The sequence below is a fragment of the Orbicella faveolata genome, unplaced genomic scaffold (assembly GCF_042242905.1).
Source record: "Orbicella faveolata isolate gen_17 unplaced genomic scaffold, um_ofav_v1 contig_25, whole genome shotgun sequence".
Lineage (NCBI taxonomy): Eukaryota > Metazoa > Cnidaria > Anthozoa > Scleractinia > Merulinidae > Orbicella > Orbicella faveolata.
Genome location: NW_028301553.1, coordinates 24,052,125 through 24,075,000, shown reverse-complemented (window position 1 = coordinate 24,075,000; position 22,876 = coordinate 24,052,125). Strand labels below are relative to the sequence as shown.

The following is a 22,876-nucleotide window of genomic DNA, read 5'->3' as shown; positions in this document are numbered from 1 at the left end:
CTCAGATTTTCCGCGGAAAGCCTAATTGAAACCTGTTTAGGGTATTCTCTGTATACATGTTTGTTGCTTAGCGATTCCAAACAAAAGCTGAATTTTCTAGTATTCGAATTCGAAGATCATGTGCACCGACACTTTCAAAATCAGTTTATGTTATGGGCAGTCAGGAAATTATCTCAAAAATTATGTCAAAGCTCTCAAGAGCGATAGAAATCTCGAGCACATGATGTAATTTTTTACGAGAAATGCCGAGCGATTCTGGAAACAGCACGACGGAAAAATCACTATCACGATTTTGTTACATATCCCGAAGCACTCAGCAACTGTATTGCATGGACTTCAGCCTGGATGAACCAGAAAGGATATGTAACATGTTCCTATAATGTCACGCACGACGGAAAAATCACTATGACGATTTTGTTACATATCCCGAAGCACTCAGCAACGGTATTGCATGGACTTCAGCCTGAATGAACCAGAAAGGATATGTAACATGTTCCTATAATGTCACGCACGACGGAAAAATCACTATGACGATTTTGTTACATATCCCGAAGCACTCAGCAACTGTATTGCATGGACTTCAGCCTGAATGAACCAGAAAGGATATGTAACATGTTCCTATAATGTCACGCACAACGGAAAAGTCACTGTGGCGATTTTGTTACATATCCCGAAGCACTCAGCAACGGTATTGCATGGACTTCAGCCTGGATGAACCAGAAAGGATATGTAACATGTTCCTATAATGTCACGCACAACGGAAAAATAACTATGGCGATTTTGTTACATATCCCGAAGCGCTCAGCAACTGTATTACATGGACTTCAGCCTGGATGAACCAGAAAGGATATGTAACATGTTCCTATCATGTCACGCACAATGGGAAAATAACTATGACGATTTTGTTACATATCCCGAAGCACTCAGCAACTGTATTACATGGACTTCAGCCTGGATGAACCAGAAAGGATATGTAACATGTTCCTATAATGTCATGCACGACGGAAAAATCACTATGACGATTTTGTTACATATCCCGAAGTACTCAGCAACGGTATTGCATGGACTTCAGCCTGGGTGAACCAGAAAAGGGCATGTAACATTTTCCTATAATGTCACGCACGACGGTAAAATCACTATGACGATATACTTCGTTACATATTGCGAAGCGCTCAGCGACTGTATTGCATAAACTTCAGCCTGGGTGAACCAGAAAAGGATATGTAACATGTTCCTATAATGTCACGCACGACGGAAAAATAACTATGACGATTTTGTTACATATCCCGAAGTACTCAGCAACTGTATTGCATGGACTTCAGCCTGGGTGAACCAGAAAAGGATAAGTAACGGTATTGCATGGACTTCAGCCTGGGTGAACCAGAAAAGGGTATGTAACATTTTCCTATAATGTCACGCACGACGGAGAAATAACTATGACGATATATTTTGTTACATATCCCGAAGCGCTCAGCAACTGTATTGCATAAACTTCAGCCTGGGTGAACCAGAAAAGGATATGTAACATGTTCCTATAATGTCACGCACGACGGAAAAATAACTATGACGATTTTGTTACATATCCCGAAGTACTCAGCAACTGTATTGCAAGGACTTCAGCCTGGGTGAACCAGAAAAGGATAAGTAACAGATTCCTATAATGTCACACACGACGGAAAAATAACTATGACGATTTTTTTACATATCCCGAAGTACTCAGCAACTGTATTGCATGGACTTCAGCTTGGATGAACCAGAAAAGGATATGTAACATGTTCGTATGATATGAACGAGCGAGGTAAAAATGACGATTTTGTTGTTGTTTTTGTTTCCTATAGTGTCACGCATTACTGAAAAATTATGTGGTTTTTGTAAAATATCCTGTAGCACTCGGTAACGTAGAAATACTGCGAAGACGTTTGCGTGGGAAAACCAGAGCGGATTTATAATATGTGGCTACATGGTGATTTTACTATATATCTGGATTCGTCTTTCAGAAAACTGGTGTACCATGGACTTCAGTCTAGGGTCTAACCTACCGATGAAAATAGTGATTTAACATTTTAGTAGCTATCTAGTCCCCATACAATCTAAAAGCATGACAATGGGTGTAAGTTATGATATAAATAAAATATTAATCGGAAGACTTAACTTGGTGCGTTTGACTTGTTGAGTTTTGAAGCTGTTGTCTTGATTCGATGCTCTGGGAGGTTGGTCACGGGCAGCGCAACATGAAAACACTTTCTGGTTCTCTCCGTCGTTCTTGGGTGAATGAATTCATGTATAAATCAATCGTGGCTGGCGGTTTCGTTTGGTTTTCAACAGCTGTTTTATGGTTTAAGCGAAAACCAATCCAAATGTATAGTCAGGGCAGCTCCTTTGTTTCCCTTCCCGTGAAAAGAAAACCCACGCGCCTTCTTTAACTCCTCAAGGCAAATTCGATTGCAAACTGGCTCAATTTCGCACAAATGCGTCAGAGAGACACCATATCTTCTAACTCAGAGGCACATCTCGTTTTGTATCCGTTTTCAACGACCAATGACGGGTTCATTCGAAGTCGAAGTCTTTTTTTTCATATCTGACCGCGCAATATTCCCGCGTAATGAAAATTTATTATAAAATATCAATTATGTGGCCAGATCATATCTGAAAATAACCAGGTTGCTTTTGTACACAATTACTCTCACTGAAAGCAATTATCGCTAACCACAATAGAAGGACAAAAGTCTTGCGATGACAGCAACCTAACAGATAAATGACATCACCCCATAGCAACCGGACCCCGCGAATTTTTCAGCTTCCGGTTAGCTCTGGCTCGTGATGTGTATAAACTTAGCATTAAAGTCTGACATTTGAACGCCTCCTTTGCTAAAATTAGTCACGATTTAATTGTTATCACTCCATGTGAATTCATAGAGATTCCAGAGGCAAATTATCACCTAATGTGGAAGTCCTGTCTTCAAGTGAGGGAAAATGACACAAAAGAGTTACAATGAAAGTTAAAAAAGAATTGTGAATGTTGATATGGTGTACATTATACATCATGTAAAGGTATTTGGTGAGTGCCAAAGGCATAACATTTCATGTATTGCTTTTTCAGGACAAATTATATAACAGTGACGTTTTAAAAGGTGTGATCAGAAAAATAATGAGTACATTGTCCAGGCAGCACCAGTTTATGGACAGCATATGTAGACAGTAAGAGGAACTGTAAGCACTACCACGTAAGTTAGTTTTATGCTTATGACTTCTTGTTGTTGGATTTTGAGTCATTTCATCACAAGAATAGGTAATGAAAGATGCAATAGTTGTTGCAATATATTTTTGAAGGAAAACTTATAAGTCTGCCTATGTTGGATAACAGCCATGTGTAAACTGAATGTGAAGCAAACACTCTGTTAAAGATGGGGCAACCCTAAAACCCAGAAACCGGAATCCGGAATCTGGAACCAAAAACCGGAATCCAGAAACCGGAAACCAGAATCCGCAAATCAAAGAAGATAAGTTCTTCAAATACGCGAAAATTGTTTTGCTTAGCTTTTCGACTGTAAAAAGTAAGTTGCCAAGTAAAAAGGACCTCAAACTTAACCTTTTTTGAAACAAAAATTCCCCGTCTGTTGAAATCGTGCAACCGTTATTTTTAGTGAGGGCTATGATTATGAGAATCTCAGTAAAGTGCGTCTTAATTTTATTCCAAGCACCTCGAGAGTGTCTAAAATAGGCTTCCTGGTACTTGCCATTTTGTTTAATAAGTGATCTTCCATTTACCGGAAGTATAAATTTATTCTTTATGTCTAGTAGATACTGAACAAGATAGAAAATGTCATAGAGAACAGGATATCCGTCAGTGGCAGCCCCCTGTACATTGACGGTCACACCCCCCACTTTCGAAGTCCAACGGCTACCCCATCTGGTCTAAATATGAAATTTGATTTTTCCAACAGATACGGGACCAATTCCAGATTAACACAATTTCCACACTGATACTGTGACAAATCAGCCTTTCATATTCTTGGCGGCCATCATATTAAAACAATTTGTAGAAATGTTGCACACTTACTTCTGTCTGCTTCTCACTTGCTAACAGATCAAACCACATGTTGTTAAAAGATGCTAAAAGACTGCCAGAAACTCACTGCAATAGCCTATAATAGCTTGTTGTTAATGTGCGGCTCACCAGTCTTCTCAGAGCAATTTGATCTAGACAAGAAGCGGGTTCTCACCAGGGCCAGCTTGAACAAAAGATGGGTAACTTAGCCTATGAGCAGGCTCTCGTGTTTGGGCTGGGGGCGTGAGTGGCAAAGCCGCATGAAGGCTCTTGGTGACATGCCAATGCAGAAAAACACTAGACACCTATTTAGCCTGCTCAGACACTAGAGACAGATACTAGGGCCTGCTCGCAGGCTATGAGTAACTCTATCCACCCAAAAAATCAGTAACCCTGACTGGATAGTGATGTACCCAATGGATAGCTTTATGCAGCTGTTGAACAACCAGGTCAGATATATAGCTAAGGGTTGTTCAGAACTAGTCAATAATTTTTTAGCAAGTACAGTCTGTGGCTGAAGTAAAGCCAAGAAAATAAATAACAACAAAATAATTTTTGCTCATATTTATTTATTAGACATTGCTGAAGTGAATTATTTCTATCATCATTCATAATATCTGGATTCCAGATTCTGGTTTTTGGTTCTGGATTCCGGATTTCGGTTTCCAAATTCAGTGTTTTAGGGTTGCCCCAGATGATGTATGTGCATATGTTAATCTTGAATAATCTGAAATTTCAGAGTTTAAAAATATCATATCATATCTGTGATGGTTCTGAGGTGGAGGGCTGTTACATGTACATGTAAATGTCTCATGTACGATTTTTCACTCGTTATGATTCAGGTGCAAATAGTTTCTGTATCTGTTGATGTGCAACAATCTACACCAATATTTTAACCTAATAATGTACAGTGTATATTAATTAACCAAATTATGCTGTTTTTAGTTGACCAGTGCTACTACATATTAATGTGATGTTGAAGTGCACAAATTTAAAAACATGCCCAGTGTCAACTTGTCAAATATATGAACTGGCCAGACAGTGTAGATTACAAAATTCTCTGAAAGGTAAGATGTTTCTTAAACATTATTTTGTAATTAATGATTTCTCAGACATTGTTTTCTTCAAGAAAAGATTCATACCCCACATGGAGGTTTTTTTCTCTATTAGAGCTCTTGATTCCTGATACTTTAATTTGGAATTTCTAAAGACTGGCCATGAATGGGTGTTGGGTGTGAATATCTTCTGGAACTGCACATTCATTCATTGAGTAAGCAAGAACATCAGTATTTATCCTGACAAACTCTGATTTTCTTCTGGAAACTGAACTCATATACAGTTGTAGTTATATGTACAACTAAACAGCCTGGATGACCCTGTAATTGGGACTGTGCACATTGTTGTAACCCTCAATGTTCCAGTTTCTTGTTTGAAGCAAATTGCATTTGCTCTCGAAAGCAAGTGGCGAAGTTCATAACAGTTATGTAAGTTTGCTTTGTATTTCAGGGCAGAGCCTGCCACAGTGAAAGTTGGAGTACCAACCCCTAGCATTTGATTCACTACTAGTGTTACAAGTAGAACGTGAGAGACTGGGCCAAGCCCCAGGTTACTTATTATTATGGGATCGAAAATCCCACGCGTTGGAGAGAATGAAAACGAAACGAGGATCGATGAGAAAACGTGTTGTCATTGTAGTTTTGTAGTAGTTCCTGTGCGAGATTGAGTAGAGTGTAACATTTGGTGACCCCGACGTGACAAAGAAACCATCGAAATGTCTATAGAAGTCGTCGAAGAGATTCAGATAGAGGTGAGAACAGCAATTTGTCAGCTTAGCGAAGCGAGTCTTCGAGAAATCTGTGCGGGGCTACATATCGAAGTTAAAGAGACGGATACGGGACGTCTGGCGTTAATACAAATCCTAACGAAATATTTAGACGCCGAAGAACTCGGAACTGAAGCACTAACGAATCTCAGAGAAACAATTAAAGAAAAGAAACCGGCAACGAAGGACGCGAAGAGTGAACAAGAGGTTGGTGTGAAAACCGAACATGTGGATCAGAAGTCTGCTGTCAAGTCAAGCACAAATGCAGTTACGCCTAAAGAAACCACAGCGATTCCACCCTTCAGGAAGGAATTTAAAATATCGGGACAGATTGGAGATTCACGTCAGAAAGATCGCTTGAGCTTTACCAGTCTTGCTCACCACCGCTGGATTGAAACGGGGCTATAAAGAAGAAGAAATTGTCGAGGCCGTTATTCGAGCCATCAATCCAGGCCTTAGATTGAGGAGCTACTTGGAAGGTAAGCCCGATCTAGATCTTGCCAGATTACGTAAAATACTCCGGTCACATTACCAAGAAAGGGGGACTACGGAAATGTATCAGCTGCTCAGTTCGGCAGTACCGGAAGCTGGGGAGACCCCTCAGGACTTTTTTGTTCGCCTCCTTGATCTAAAGCAGAAAGTACTGTTTGCATCTCAAGAAGCAGGATCTGATCTGAAGTATGACCCAAAGCTGGTACAGTGCATGTTTCTGCATTCATTATTAACTGGGTTACGGAATGATAACATTAAAATGGAGATAAAACCATGCCTGCAAAACACCCAAGTGGAAGATGAAGAACTTTTTGAGAAATTGAATGCAGCAGTTAGTAATGAAACAGAAAGAATGCAGAAGCTTGGTTCCCGTCATGACCAACTCACAAACCAAACCCCCACACAGCTTGTAGCTCAATTGGCCACCCATGACGACAGCCATGCCTCAGTTGAAGGTAAAACCCCAGAAAAGCCACCAAAAGTTAACCTTCTTACTGAAGTTAGAGAGTTGAAAGCGGAATTGGCTGCTATCCGGGAGGGCATGGAACAACAAAGCCGCGCTAGCCCTCACCCACAGTACAACCCTGTAGAGCAAGGGAGGGTTCGCCCTAGAGCGTGCTGGAATTGTGAAAGACAAGGAAGGGGTTTCCGTTGCAACCATTGTTTCAACTGTGGTGATGTCGGCCACTTCAGTTACCAATGCCTAAGGTCAAGCCGAAGGGGCTATAACTCAGCAAGCCCCCAGGGAAACAGACAAGGGTTGCCCCCACGGGACAAGGAGCAGCCCCCCCCCCCCCGATTCATGAGCAGTCCCAACAATGCATGAACTGTGGAAAGAGGGAGGATTGGGCACATCAATACTTGCGGTGTTCACAGTGCTATACTAGCCACTATTGTTCAAAAGTTTGTCAAAGGGAACATTGGGAGAAGCATAAGAAACTATGTCAAGCCATTAGCGAAGTTGAACTGAGGGAAAGGGCAAGTGTTGAAACATTGAAAACGTCGTTCAGTTCCCACCTAACCCCGAGACAACGCTCTAAACTCACCAAATTAGTGGGGAGAAAATGTGTGGTTTCCTGCTTGATTCAAGGGGAAAAGGTGGATGCCCTGTGGGATACCGGAGCTCAAGTTTGTGTTGTGTCCAAACATTGGAAAGAAATTAACCTACCAAACGAGCCAGTAAGAGACATAAGCGAGTTATTGGGGGAAGATGGATTAAATCTCCAGGCCGTGAACGGTACAAAAATCGCATATGATGGCTGGATTGAGGTAGAGTTCCAGTTGGTTGGGGAGGACGGGCACTCGGAGCCATTGACAGTACCCATACTAATAGGAAGTGAAGATAATCAGGAGTATCCCATCATCGGCTTTAATGTCATTGAAGAGGTCATTAAGAGGAGTAGTAGCCCCAACACAACCAGCCTATTGCCCCGAATAGTGAATGACTCGTTCCCATCTGTGAAAGAGGGCGAAGCAAGAGCGCTGGTTAATTTCATCCAAAGTATGGATGATGAAGCTGACACCGGTATGCTCAGAGTCGGCAGACAAGACATACGTGTCCCACCAGGAGAGACTGTGAGAGTCAAATGTCAGGTACACTTTGAACTATTAGAAGAAGATTTGCCTGTTGTGTTTGAGCCCAAAGAGGAAGGGGCGTGGCCTGAGGGGCTAGAAGTTCAGGGCTGTCTCCACCGAATCTCCCCGAGGTCTTCGAGCCGAATGTATGTTCCAGTATGCAACAACACCGAACGAGAGATTACCTTACGTAGGCGGACAGAACTGGGCACTATACAGTTAGTGCAGTCCGTCACGCCACTGCCAGTCGAAGCTGAACAGAAACAAGAGAAAGAGGAAGGTGAAACTTGGAGTGAGGCAACCAGTTATGAGTGGGAGCCAAGTCAGCCCGAACAAAGTAAAGCAAAGTGGACTCCCCCGGTTGACTTGAGCCATTTGTCAAGTGAACAACGGGTGATTGTCAAGGAGTTGGTGAGGGAAGAGTCCGGGGCCTTCGCTATAGATGATGGTGACATTGGATGTGCCGAACATATGAAATTGGAAATCAACCTGAGAGATGACGTCCCACTACAAAAAACATACAATTCAATTCCAAAGCCCTTGTACGAAGAGGTAAAGTCACACTTGCAGGATATGATCAATCGTGGTTGGAGAAGCAACTCAAAGTCACCCTACTCTTCCCCAGTGGTGTGTGTGAGAAAAAAAGACGGCAGTCTGAGACTATGTGTTGACTATAGGCAGTTAAACAGCAAAACTGAGGATGACCGCCAGCCCATCCCTCGCATCCAAGACATCCTGAATAGTCTCAGTGGGAACACTTACTTTTCAGTGTTAGACCATGGAAAGGCATATCATCAAGGATTCGTAGCAGAAGAACACCGACATCTAACAGCGTTCATCACCCCCTGGGGTTTATACCAGTGGAACCGGATTCCTTTTGGTCTTAAAAATGCACCGGCCGCTTACCAGAGGTACATGGAGAAATGCCTAGAAGGTCTCCGCGATGAAATATGTATTCCATATCTTGATGATGTCCTGGTGTACAGTAGAACATTTTCTGAGCATGTAGACAATGTGCGAAAGGTACTTAAACGTTTGCAGGAGTATGGTATCAAGCTGAAGCCAAAGAAATGTGAGTTGTTTAAACCCCGTGTTCGTTACTTAGGCAGAATAGTCTCAGCAGATGGCTACACGATGGACTCAGCAGACGTTGCAGCAGTGGCAGCCCTTAAGGAAACTAAACCAAGAACTGTTGGTGAATTGCGCAAACTCCTGGGTTTCATAAGCTATTACCGCCAATATATTCGCGACTTCTCCAGATTAGCCAAACCCCTTTATGACCTACTTTCAGTTAAAGAATGCAGTGACCAGCCCAGCAGAGCCAAAGGACAGAAAGAGCACCCCAAGTGGAAGTCGCCGACATCGAAAGGACAATCGTCATCAAATCACAAAATCCTGTGGAATGAAAGACACCAAGAGCGATTAAACTTCCTAATTGAACTTCTTATGCAGCCAGGGGTAATGGCTTACCCTGACTTTGAACGACCATTTGTACTGCACACGGATGCCTCAAGCGAAGGACTTGGGGCGGTGCTCTACCAAAAACAAGGGGGGAAATTGAGAGTTGTTGGCTATGGCTCAAGGACATTGACGCCCGCGGAACGGAACTACCACTTGCACTCAGGAAAGTTAGAATTCTTGGCCCTAAAGTGGGCAATTACTGACAAATTTAGGGATTACTTATTCTATGCTCCATCCTTCGCTGTTTTCACTGACAATAACCCGTTAACGTATGTGATGTCATCAGCAAAGTTGAATGTCACGGGGCATCGGTGGGTGGCCGAGTTAGCGGATTATAACTTTACAATCAAGTACCAACCGGGCAAGACTAATGTTGACGCGGATGTTCTGTCAAGAATCCCATTGGACATAGACAAGTATATGAGCGATTGTGCAGAGGAAGTACCCAAAGATGTCCTTGAAGCAACCGTGGAAGCAGTTAGGGAACAGGCAAAAGGCACAATCCCATGGGTTACGGCAATTGCCGCAGACTTGACAACTCCTGAACCGACATTAAAGGATCTGAATCTAAAACCCTTCAGCCCTAGTGAAATCAAGGAGGCACAGCACTCGGATAGTGCTATATGCCGCGTGCTTTACTACAAGACACACGGGATCAAACCGGGTGGTGGCCAACTGAAGAATGAACCCCATGGAGTTACCAACCTTATGAGAGAATGGAAGAAACTGGAAGTTGATGAACATGGTATCCTGCGACGAAGAACAAGCTCTAAGATACAATTAGTTCTGCCACACAACTTCATCCCAGTGGTACTTAAAGAACTACACACAGAGATGGGACACCTTGGAGTGGAGAGAGTCGCAGAACTTGCAAGGTCCCGCTTCTACTGGCCACATATGTACCGTGACATAGAGTATTTTGTGACACAACGTTGCAGATGCATCAAACAGAAGAAACCAAACACAGTCACGAAAGCACCTATGATGCACCTGATGACATCAGCACCCTCTGAAGTAGTTTCCATTGATTTTCTGCATCTGGACAAGAGCAAAGGTGGATATGAATATGTACTGCTGATTGTTGATAACTTTACCAAATATGCCCAAGCCTATGCAACGCGCAACAAGACGGCCCGCACTGCTGCTGAGAAGATCTACAATGAGTTTATCCCAAGGTTCGGTTTCCCAGCACGAATACATCACGACCAAGGTGGTGAGTTTGAAAACAAATTGTTCCACAACCTAGAACGTCTCAGTGGAGTTGCCAGCTCGCGAACCACTCCATACCACCCACAGGGCAATGGCCAGGTAGAACGCATGAACCGAACGTTACTCTCGATGCTAAGGACCCTCCCGGAGGAAAAGAAATCGAACTGGAAAGATTCCTTAAACAAGCTTATACATGCGTACAACTGCACAAGACACGAAACGACTGGGTTCTCGCCATTTTACCTGATGTTTGGCCGTTCCCCACGATTACCAGTTGATTTGCTGTTTGACCTAGACAACGACCTTCAACAGGGTGATTACCAGGACTATGTAAAGACGTGGCAAGCAGATATGAGACGGGCCTACGACCTAGCATCTAGGAACACCCAGAAATCGTCAGCCAGGAGTAAAGTGTATTACGACAAGAAGGCTTCCGCAGCAGTCCTACTCCCCGGCGACCGCGTACTTGTTAGAAACCTTTCAGAAAGGGGAGGACCTGGAAAGCTCCGTTCACACTGGGAAGAGCAAATTTATGTAGTTGAGGAACGCATATCTGATAGTCCAGTCTATCGAGTAAAGCCAGAACTTGGCCGTGGGAAACAACGAGTGTTACACCGTAACTTGCTACTTCCTTGTGATGCTTTACCACTGCCTAAACCAACGAGAGCATCATCCAAGACCACCCAACTAAGACCTAGAGTGCCACCTCAGCCTGAAGACATTGGAGAGAGTTCCGATGATGAGTATGAGATGAACACAATGCCCTCTCCAGTCACCCATGAAATAGCCTTTCCGGAGGAAGTAGACACCCCTCCTATGGACCCACAGGACCACTGTGATAATGAAGATTGTGCCACTATGTCAGATACCAGGGACCAACCTGACCCACAAGTGGACACTGGTGACTCATCAGTGCTAAATTCATCCGTTCTAGATGTGACTGATATGGCCCCTGAGGAAAGTGACAATTCAGATTCAGAGGAACACCTAGAGGGAGCTACGCGACCTAGAAGGGAGAGACGACCCCCTCGGATTCTGACGTACAGTCAGATGGGGGTACCCGAGTACCAACGTTTAAACCCAGTAGTAAACGCAATTCAATGCCCTCAGGTGATACTTCCCTACCAAGTCATGGCCAACTGGCTTGTACCTCACTGCCGGCGTGTTCACTGCACCCCGCACATCCCATTTATTCCACAGCTGCAGTATATACCACAGCCCATATGGACAAACCAGTAATGAACACTCCTCAAGTCACAACTGATTACTCCGAGTATTAACCATGGACAAGCAGACCTGTTGCTCGCCTTCTGTGACTTAACTCATAAGCGAAATTTGTGTTGGATTTTCCCTCTAGTTACAAACTGTTAAAGACAAAACCTGCGGATAATGGAGCTGCCACAATAAGTATTCAGTTTGAAACATGATGAGAACTGACGCTCCCTCCTAACCATTGTTCTTTTTGGTTTTGTATTTCCTGTTATAATGTCGGGACGACATTTCTGTTGGAGGGGAGTGTGTTACAAGTAGAACGTGAGGGACTGGGCCCAGCCCCAGGTTACTTATTATTATGGGATCAAAAATCCCACGCGTTGGAGAGAATGAAAACGAATTGAGGATCGATGAGAAAACGTGTTGTCATTGTAGTTTTGTAGTAGTTCCTGTGCGAGATTGAGTAGAGTGTAACACTAACACTCAGTAAACAACTAACAATGAAGTACACTGTATATCAAAGAAAGGAATTACATGCCTGTTCCTGTCAGTCAATATATGAACAGTTTACAGATGGGGATCCTGTATTAAAACATCAAAGATTTTCAAAGCAACCATGGCCTGGTGAGATATTTCTGAGGAAATATAAATTTAAGGTGCTTATGATTGCTTACAGGCATTGATTTTTATTGTAAACAATATCTTACTGAGTGTATTTTTCTTGTGTACTAATTGTTGTAGAACACAGAGATCACTGTTATGACAGAGATATTAATTTGTGAAAAGTTCTATAAACAAATGCATCTGGGAACAAATTAATTTATCATGGATGCAGCTTCTGAGAGATCCCCAATATTAATGGAACATACATTGTTCATACATGTAAAAGAGTTCAGTAGTTCATTACTTATGATTGTAATGCTTTGTTTGGTTTCTCTGTATTTACAGACAACTTGATGGGATTATAAATTCTGTATCAAGTTCATTGAATAAACTGACTTGGAGGTTCAGTTCTGCAACCCATCCTGTTTGTAGTAATATCATAGCTGCAACATTGTGACAGATACATTGCATTACATTATTAAGAAACACATATTAACTAATTATTTTTAAGTGCCTTTTAAATTAATCAGTTTTTCTTAGAGATAATTTACTCGTGGTTTATTTAAATAATTGGCTTTTTGGCTTTAAAGTGATATTTATTGAGCTTTTAAATCAATTTTGTGATAATCTGCATTGGACATGGCATAAATTGATACTTTGCCAACACGAAATGGAGAACTGGGTCTTAAGCAAAGTTGCAGGATTAGCATTTTTGTAGAAAGAAAGGGTTGAGAAATTTGTGACATTCTACAGACAGCCTTGCCATTCGCAATGTCCAATAAAGTTAATTTGTTCCATCCTGTCGTAGAAATAGCGTTCTCTAATTTATAAATTATTTCAATCTGTTGGTTAAATGATTGCCTTATAACCCCATGCCTGGCTTTGGTGCATGTAGGATATTGATGTATTTTTTATCCATTTTGCTGTAAATTATCTTAATTGATGTGTCACTCAAAACATATCTTGGATATGCTGGGCTCTTCTGACAAATGTACTTATGCCTGATAACCTTCGAGTGCATTTGGTTGTGTAGTGCAGACAAAATACATGTACATAGTATAACTTCCTGTTAGCTTACTGATAATTCTTGGTATAATTTAATCATAGCAAAATTAATTAATGGAACCCAATAACAGCTCTTGTAGTCCACAATGCCAGTCGAGAAAAAGAACAAATTACATTGAAATTGAATAAAAAATTATTATTAGAAGCCTATGCAAGTATTCATGATCAGCAAAAAAAAAATTATATCGTAATTACCATTCATACGAGGGTGATTTTGCTTATTGCAAACCCTTCCAGCAGGAGGAGACTCCATACAATAGTGAAGATGGCTAAATGTATCTTTGGGGACAAGTTATAAAACAAAACTTTCCAACTTTTCACATATGTATACTGGTTTGGTATTTTTGTGAGATTTCATTTGGTAGAGATTCAGCCGGGACTGAGTATATTGTAACCATTCCATTTCAATCAGTCCCCACAACAAAAAAATGTGTAAACTTCTTTTGTGTCGGAATCCTCATATTAACTATTGTAAGGAAGAATTTAATGATTAATAACAATGCCTTGTCTTTCTGAATAAGGTAGGAAAGAACAAGAAATGCCGCCAAAAAGCACAGAAGACAGTTCTGTTATGTGATCAAGATTTTTGGTGGCTTCCAAGAAATCCTTGAAATCGTGGCTCTATATTTCATGATCACACCATCTTACACCTCGATCTGCTGATGTAATACTAGTTCCGGCTGAAACTATTAAATCATTCGCAATTTACCTCATACATGTTGGATTATTTTCATTAGTAACAACATTCCGAAAAATAACTGAGGAGCTCCGCTTTTAGGCTGGCCTAAATCTATATATTATTATACATATTATGACCAACAACTCTGACTGGGTGTTAATTTGGGACTGGTGATTATGGTGAACTCTTACTTACTGGCTTCCTTGTACAACAGACTGTAGAAGTCAATTGACACTACATGAACAAGCTAATGTAACAATTATTATTTTCCAATGCCAATTAAAATTAATTAATATATTCCATATTGAAATTTATAAGCAGTCTGTATAAACAGCCTGTAATTTGATTTTTGTCTACTTGCCTAGTTACACTGCACATGTACTACTCGAGCTTTCAAAAAGGCTTTCAAAAAGTCATTTCAAAAATATCAACCATAAACTTATTATAGATTAAGTAAATGTATGCAGGCAATGTATCTACGACTTCTTCATAGTTTCCTTTGATTGACGAATAGCTGCGAATGATCATCGGCCCTAATATTTCTGCGATGCATGTTAAAGGTTCCCTGCTAGTAGAATTACCTTGCGGTTAAAGTCAAGAAATTGTGATATTATAGACGATAAATAAAGAAGACAGTTCCTCAAGTTCAAGGTGTGTGCGTTGTCCCAAAGTTGAGATACTCGTCGAAATGTTCCGCGCAAAATTATAGACCCTAGTTTTGGAGGCGCCATGTTGCTGGCTTCCTTAGTCCTCCAATATGGCGCCCGGAAAATAGTGTAAATATCTGGCAGTCACTTTGGTTATCTAGTCGACTGATTATCTGAACCGAACCAAAACACATTTACACAAGCATTTTTCCTAATTTTTTAACTCCTAAAATGGCTAAAAATCACGAGATAAGTGTATATTTTTCGACAAACGCGATGTTATCTTTATGTCACGCACCGCCATAACTCCGAAATTCAAAATGCGCTGGTGTCTAAACAAAGGGCGCTATTAAGCTGGAAAGTTGTAAACAGATATAAATTTAGTACCTCGTATGCCTGATGAGGATAAAACCTTTAGTGGCTCTTTAGTTTTAAATTTGAGAATTTTATCATGTCACGTGAACACACTCTATATGAAAATGTACACAGAAGTATGAAATTTCTCCCCGGACTTTGATAATGATTTTCATCGTCGGGGGGATAAAAACTGAATGCGTACGTTCAGAAATCGAACATTGCTGTATCAATACTTTATTTGACCGCTGAGAATTGACGTTCTGTCTATTGCTCAAATTATTTTTCGAGTTTTTCCACCGAGCGTGAATAATGTAAATTCGTTGAGTTCGCGTGAGTTCCTTCTGTATAGAGTTTAGTTTTAGCTTAGCTGAGGGTTTGCTATATTTATTAGAATGGAAATTGTAACTGGCAAAGCCATAGTAACACGTTAACTAACTGCACGTGTTATTTAAAAAAATTTGCTACGGCAACGGTATTAGGCCTGTGCAAGATTTTATTTCAGTAACAATTATGGTTCCTGTGACCTATCAAAACATGCAGCAACGCAGTACAATACGAACGCAAATTGAAGAGAGTTGCTGTCGACAAAGATAATATTGTCTTACCAGTTAGAATTTTGAGATAATTATATCACCCTACCTGCTATGGGGACACAAACGAAGGATAAAAGTAGAGCCTTGACAGCGAAGACGACTAACTTCCTCATGATCGATTTCGATAACTTCCACAAGAGACCATGGATACCTTGAGACATCGCGAGCCAGAGCTAACCGGAAGCTCAGAAATTCGCCAGGTCCGGTTGCTATGGGGTGACGTCATTTATCTGTTACGTTGCTGTCATCGCAAGACTTTTGCGGTTCTATTGTGGTTAGCGATAATTGCTTTTAGTGAGAGTAGTTGTGTACAAAAGTATCCTGGTTATTTTCAGATATGATCTGGCCACATAATTGATATTTCATAATAAACTTTCATAACAGGGGAATATTGCGCGGTCATATATAAAAAAGACTTCGACTTCGAATGAACCCGTCATCGGTCGTTGAAACGGACACAAAACGAGATTTGTCTCTGAGTTAGAGAGTTAGTGTCTTCAGCTTGCGCTGCCCGTGATCAACTTCCTAGAGCATGGATTCAGAGCTAATCAAGACAACAGCTTCAAAACTCAACAAATCAAACGCACCAAGTTAAGTCTTCCGATTAAGATTTTATTTTATCATAACTTAAACGCATTGTCACGCTTTTAGATTGTATGGGGACTAGATAGCTACTAAAATGTTAAATCACTATTTTCATTCGTGGGTTAGACCCTAGACTGAAGTCTACGGTACACCAGTTTTCTGAAAGGCGTATTCAGATATATAGTAAAATCACCATATAGCCACATATTACAAATCCGCTCTGGTTTGGCCTCGCAGTATTTCTACGTTACCGATTGCTACAGGACATTTTACAAAAACCACATAATTTGTCAGTAATGCGTGACGCTATAGGAAACAAAAACAAAAACAAAATCGTGATAGTGATAGTGATCTTTCCGTCGTGCGTGACATTATAGGAACAAGTTACATATCCTTTTCTGGTTCATCCAGGCTGAAGTCCATGCATTACAGTCGCTGAGTGCTTCGGGATATGTAACAATATCGTGATAAAGATTTTTCCGTCGTGCGTGACATTATAGAAACATGTTACATATCCTTTTCTGGTTCATCCAGGCTGAAGTCCACGCAATACAGTTGCTGAGCGCTTCGGGATATGTAACAAAATCGTGATACTGAGGGTCTCCCAGGGGAGGTCTTTGTTCCCTTGTTCCCTTCCAAAATTGCCCTATGTTCCCATGTTCCCACACATTTTCGTTATTTCTTCCCCTTTGTAATTTTTCGAATTTTATTCCCCTGTTCCCAAAAAATGGCTAATGTTGCCTTGTTCCCTTCGATATTTTGCCAATGTTCCCTTGTTCCCCAAAATCCCTGGGAGACCCTCGATACTAATTTTTCGACAGTTATGCGGAGACGGTAAGCGCTAGTTTCCGACTTGTAAACCCGTGGACAGTAATTGACAGTTGATTAAATCGGATTACATCGAAATTGGTGAGGGTAATGAGAAAAAAACCTGGTTCTTATAGTAGGCGCTCCTTTTCCTTTTTCTTCGCGTTTTCTTTTTCCCTATTCCTTCCCCGTTTACTCCTGCAAAGCCGGCTAGATTAGATGAGTATATCATGGAGCTTTTAACGTAATATTGAACGTTACGACTATCAGATCTGCTATCACGTTACAGTTCTTGAGTTATAGCATCTGTTATGTTTCATTAAACTATTGCAACACATTCACATATATATGCTCAAAAGGAAAAAGAACATCGTTCCTAATAAGAGCCCCTCTTCTAGAAGGGCTAGTCTTGTGCGTGGCAATTACAAGAACTAGGGATGTAAGATCTGACAGCTCCTTTAGTTTTGATCTACAAAACATTCAGCTCAACTGTCGGCGTAAAATCACAGGTAGCAAAACATTGTATTTGATCTTATATCCAACTAAATTCACCAGGTGATTACAGCGCGAAATCTGTCTTGCTGGTCCTAATCATACATTACGTCTTAACTAAGCTTTCTGCATACACTTAACAAGATCGCAGACGCTTTATCCAGATTGATTTGATTGATTTGCCGGCTGTACGTTTGTAAGATGAATTTAGCTGGAAATACTGAGGTGTCCCACTTGTATCCGATGCACAACGAAGCCGTCTCTGGCAGCTTCTGCATAAAAGCTCGTCTCAGCCTCTGTGCGATAACACTCATCAACAACAAGCCTGTTGTATGAAATTAGCCTCCTCTATAGAAATGAACCACCTCTGTTAAAACAAGACTCCACCGTAGAACGAATCCTCCGTTAACTCCACTAAGGACCACCTTCACAAAACCCGCTTGAACTCCCGTACAAACTTTGTATCTGCTCCGGATGAGGGTCACCTATATAAAAACGGACGGGAGTGCTCGTCAAAAAAATTGAATAGAACCCCCAAGAGGTACAAAGATCTTCCTTTATTTTGCTCTTACATTTTTTTTCTTTTTTTTATCCCTGAGAGATACCAATTCTAAAACAACACATTATCCTCTGTGATATTTTTTCGGCTCAATACCCTGATAGGTACCGCTCAAGCTCCCACTCTGGACATTTTGACGCCGAACGCCCTACCAACCACGGTTCACGAGCGGACAAAGTAGCGAATCACAGAACACGGAAATCAATTTTTCATTCTCTCGAATCACGAAAATAAGCAAGTAAGGTACCTTTTTTAATAACCTGCTCTAGAAAGTGTGTTTGAAGAAAGCAAAATTGTGAAAGGCTAATAAAGGCTCCTGGATACAAATCGCATACCTAAATCACTTTCGACAGACCACTCTAACCATTCGGAGGACTCGTGTCTCAAAATCACGAAGAATAGAGTGGTGAAATCGCGAATACCGGTTAGTAATTCAAGTTCTTCACGGGTCACGCAAAACCTTGAGGTCACTGATCACGAAGAATAAAGTTTCACGAAAAATGACATCAGCTAATCGCGTATCACGAGAACTGATAACCCTGTGCGACCCTGTAGTACTGCAATATACAGTTATTCATATTTAGAAAAAAAAAGCCTCTGCTATAGTAGGACACTTTGCTTTACTTATAGGGGATTGACCAGTTGACCTGCTTAAAAAAAAAATAAATAAATAAATAAATAAGTAAACTAATAAGGCCCACATGGAAATAAATCACACAAAACGGAACAAATAACAAAAAATTGGAAGTTAGTCCTCGTAATTACCCAAGCTTTAGCCTTCTCTCTCTCCCCTCTCACCCGTATCCAGTGTTTTTAAATTGACTACAACTCCTCTGCACTTCAAGAATTCGCGCAGCAAAAGTAAGAAAAGTAGAATATTCAATGGCTGATTACGGAAAGTTTCTCTCGCTCACTGCTTTCCAAACACGACCTGACAGCCCGGCCTATAACCTTTCTTGGAATCATTTCTTCAATGAAACTTTTTCAAAAAAAATATACCCCATAATACCGGAACCTCGATTGAACATGAAAGTTTCTTGTCAAAATTTTTAAACAGCAAAAAAACTAGTAGACTAGTATATAAGAAACTTATATCAGGAAAAAGTGAATCACCCAACCAAAGTCAACAAATGTGGCAGGAAGACATCACTCTCACAACAAAACAAGAGCTCAACTGGAAAGAGGTTTATCAAATGGCTTGTTAATGTACAAAGAGCACAAAACTTACAACTTTCAATTTTAAATTTCTTCATAGAAGAACACCAACAAACAACTTCTTGAAAAAAAAAATTGGTCTCGTCGATAGCGAGAAATGCACTTTCTGCGAAAGAGAAACAGAGAAACTGGCACATCTATTTTGCGCTTGCCCAAAAACTCGATATTTTTTGACCAATTTTAAAGTATGGCTACAGTCTTGCCAAGTCATTGCCAAAGAGACATCCTTAGAGCCTGATGAGGCACTGGGTCTAAGGCCGGATAGCTCTAAACATAAACTCCAAATTAACTTCTGCTGCTTAAATGCTAAACATTACATTTGGCTATGTAGACAGAAAAAATGGTCTCCAAAACTAAACGATTTCTTACTGTATTTAAAACATATCTATGAAATGGAAAAAATACAACTACAATCGCTTTAAAAAAGTGGGAGCCTCTGTTGCCTCTTTTGTAATCTCTTGACAGCTTGATCCTAGTCCCCTGAAAACCAAAATAAAAATGAAGGGAAAAAAAACAAGGTGTATATATACCATGTATATTTTTTTGAATTCGCAATTCCGAATTTAAATTACTGACAGGAGGAAACTGGTACGATTTTGCTATGCTAGAATTGTAAGTAGCGCAAGTAATCTAATTATGCTGTATCGCAAGCAGTGTCAGTATCAGTATTGTTAATAGCGTGAGTATGAGTATTGTATTGTAAGTAATATAAGTAGTGTAAGTGTTAGTATCGTAAATGGCGTAAGCAATAAGTAGTGTAAGAAGTGTAAGTAACTACATTAATATTGTATTGTAAGCAGTGTAAGTAGCAATTAATTAAAAAAAAAAGAATTCGCGTAACGCTCACAGCATTTCTTTCTTCTGAAGAAGAGGAAATTGCTCAGTGCAACTAACCAAACATGGAACAAACACGATCGAATTCAGAAAGTATTATTTTCTTTTTGCCGACGTCCGCCATCGCTATCCTTCTGTTTTCGTACTTGTCTTACATGCGCAGTAGTGATTATCTAGGAAACTAGCTAAGAATACGAGCATGCGCAGGCAATTGTCCCTGGACCAGTCTCTCCCTAGCGTTGTGTGACAGAAAGAGGGCCAGAATTGGACTAAGATAGATCTTATTGCGATCTTTCATTCAAAAATATTACACGGACAAACATTGATTCTAAGCAAAGTCATAAACGGAAAACGTTTCCTCACATTCATTACCTTTAACTGGTAAATGCCAAGGAAACGTAACGAGAAGTAAACTCGCACTAAAAAGTAAATTGGCAAAATGCTGCATTGTACGATTGTCAGAGGTTTGTGTTTGTAATCGACGAGCTGCTCTTAGTTTTCTCCTGTCTAGATTGTTGAATTTAAGCTGAAATATGTCGTCGAAGAAACGCAGAAGTTTGTGGCCAGTTGCAGGTGCGAAGAAAGCACCAAGGCGGAAAAAGCCAGAGGCAAAAAAGGTTTCGAAAACACTCGATCACAAGTGGGTTGATCCGTTAGCTTGCTAACGACAAAGATTCCTGCTTCGAGCAGGAGAGGTTGCTCGTACCGGACGAGGAAGACGTTTGATATTCTCTAAGCATTACTAGGGGAATGTCACTCGGATATTCCCCAGGTTTAGCTGGGGCATATTAAGCCACGTGACGAGTTTAGACCAATCGCGCGCAAGCAAAAGCATTTGACGGATTAAAAACTTTCGTAATCTACAATTCTTAAGCTTTCAGAAAGTATATGCTTCATTGGGGTCTGCTCAAATGTCCGACCGTAAAGCGGTGCCAAAGAATGATGGTCAGTTGGTGTATACTGATACCTTAAGGACGTTCGCGCTAATTGTTTCTGCGCATCCTTACTGCGCACGTAAATTCACACGAGCACATGGATATGAGAAGTTTTACACCGCTGATAAGTTCGGGCTTGTGATTGACATGCGCTCCATGCCGCACCAAGAAATGCACGGCAGCGGCACGCGGATTGTGAACAGTACGGACGGGGTCCAGCTGGAAATTGAGCGGAAAGCCCAAGGCTCAGATGACGTGAAATGCCACGTATTCGTCATCTCCGACTCCCAGTTCAACCTTTTAGACAGAGAGCTGGAATCTGTACAGTTTTAATATAACATGGACCCAGGCAAGATTCCATTCAACGCTCTCATCGTGGGGCCGACCAATTCAGGCAAATCAAAGTTTGTGGTGGATCAGATCTACGGCACTTTCCGCTTCAAGTTCGACTACATCGTACTCATCTGCCCGACATTCGCGCACAACAAGACCTACCACAGAATTGGTGAAAAGGATCCAAGAATGGATGTGATAGTATGCGAGCAGCATGACGTGGAAATGTGGTTGAAGATCGTGAGATGGCTTTTCGTGGGCACCAACACGCTCATAATCCTCGATGACTGCACAGCCTCCAAAGACGTGAAAGGGCGCACTGGCGAGCTGGTGAATCTCGCCTTTTCTGCCCGGCATATGGACATCAGCGTTTGGGTGCTGACCCAGAAGATGACCGGCATTACAGCCTCCTTCCGGGAGAACGTGGCGGCGATCGTTCTCTTTTACACCCCCTCGGCCAAGACCACGAAAGCGCTCTTCGATGATTACGCCGGCGAACTCTCCCCGGACGAGTACAAAGGTCTGGTTTCAAAGCTGAAAGAGCGAAAGTTCTCTTATCTTGTGTTCGCGCTTCACCACCCCTACGGGGTAAAGTTATTTTGAATAAAAAAAAAATTGAAAGCTGTATATAGCCTTGCACAATGGCTGAAGACGAGGTCGCGTTAACAGAAGTTATGAACCTTCTTCAAACCGAGCCCGAGCCGAGTGGTCCAGCAGGTGGCCTAGTTCCAACCGCCCCCGGACCTGACATTCCTGCTCTTCGTGAGCAGCTGGCCGTGCTGGTGTCCACAGGCAAAGCCAAAGAGGCCATCGGAGTGCAGTTAACCCACGAGCAGGTGAAGCGCCTGAGCGACAAAGAGGTCGAGAAATTCACCAAACGCTACGAGACGCACGTGGGCTCGAAGACAACAGAAAGCCTGATGGACAGCTTAATTTTTCTTGTAACCAAGGTGGTCGGAATGGCCGTTAACATCAAAGACATCGACGCTTACCAAAGAGAACTCAGAAACGACTACATCATAAACAAAGAGCTCTCCAATCTGGCCGGCAACCTTGCTTTGAAGTGCGGCCGGTTTCTGGCTGCGGCCAACGCGGCGCTGATCACCACAAAACATTGATTTTAGTCCACAGTTGCCGGAGCAGAGCCACCCTTCTCGTGATGAATACGGCTATCCGGTTGAGGGCGTTGATGAAGTACCCGGCTCAGCAACTGCAAAATACCTGGTCAGCACTCATCAGCAACTGCTGACAAAAAAAAATGTTATTTATTAAACATTTTTCATTTGCTTAGAATACACTTTGTTTCTGAATGTCAACAGAACAATCCGAGAGCTCGCCTACCGTCACGGCGCA

The 22,876-nt window shown here is 41.5% G+C and overlaps 1 protein-coding gene and 1 long non-coding RNA gene across 2 annotated transcripts in view; one reads left to right on the top strand and one right to left on the bottom strand.

Annotated features, from left to right (window-relative positions):
- LOC110039857 (proto-oncogene tyrosine-protein kinase receptor Ret-like) overlaps window positions 1-15,920 on the bottom strand; it is a 95,415-nt gene extending 79,495 nt beyond the window's left edge. Inside the window, exon 1 of the transcript XR_016208635.1 lies at window positions 15,810-15,920. The gene's annotated coding sequence lies outside the window, so the exon portion shown is untranslated. The remainder of the gene's footprint in view (window positions 1-15,809) is intronic.
- Window positions 3,009-5,613, top strand: LOC149109568 (uncharacterized). The gene is made up of 3 exons (XR_016208673.1): window positions 3,009-3,224; window positions 4,994-5,115; window positions 5,555-5,613. It is a non-coding gene; the product is annotated as an uncharacterized LOC149109568 (long non-coding RNA).
- Window positions 15,921-22,876: the final 6,956 nt, after the last annotated feature.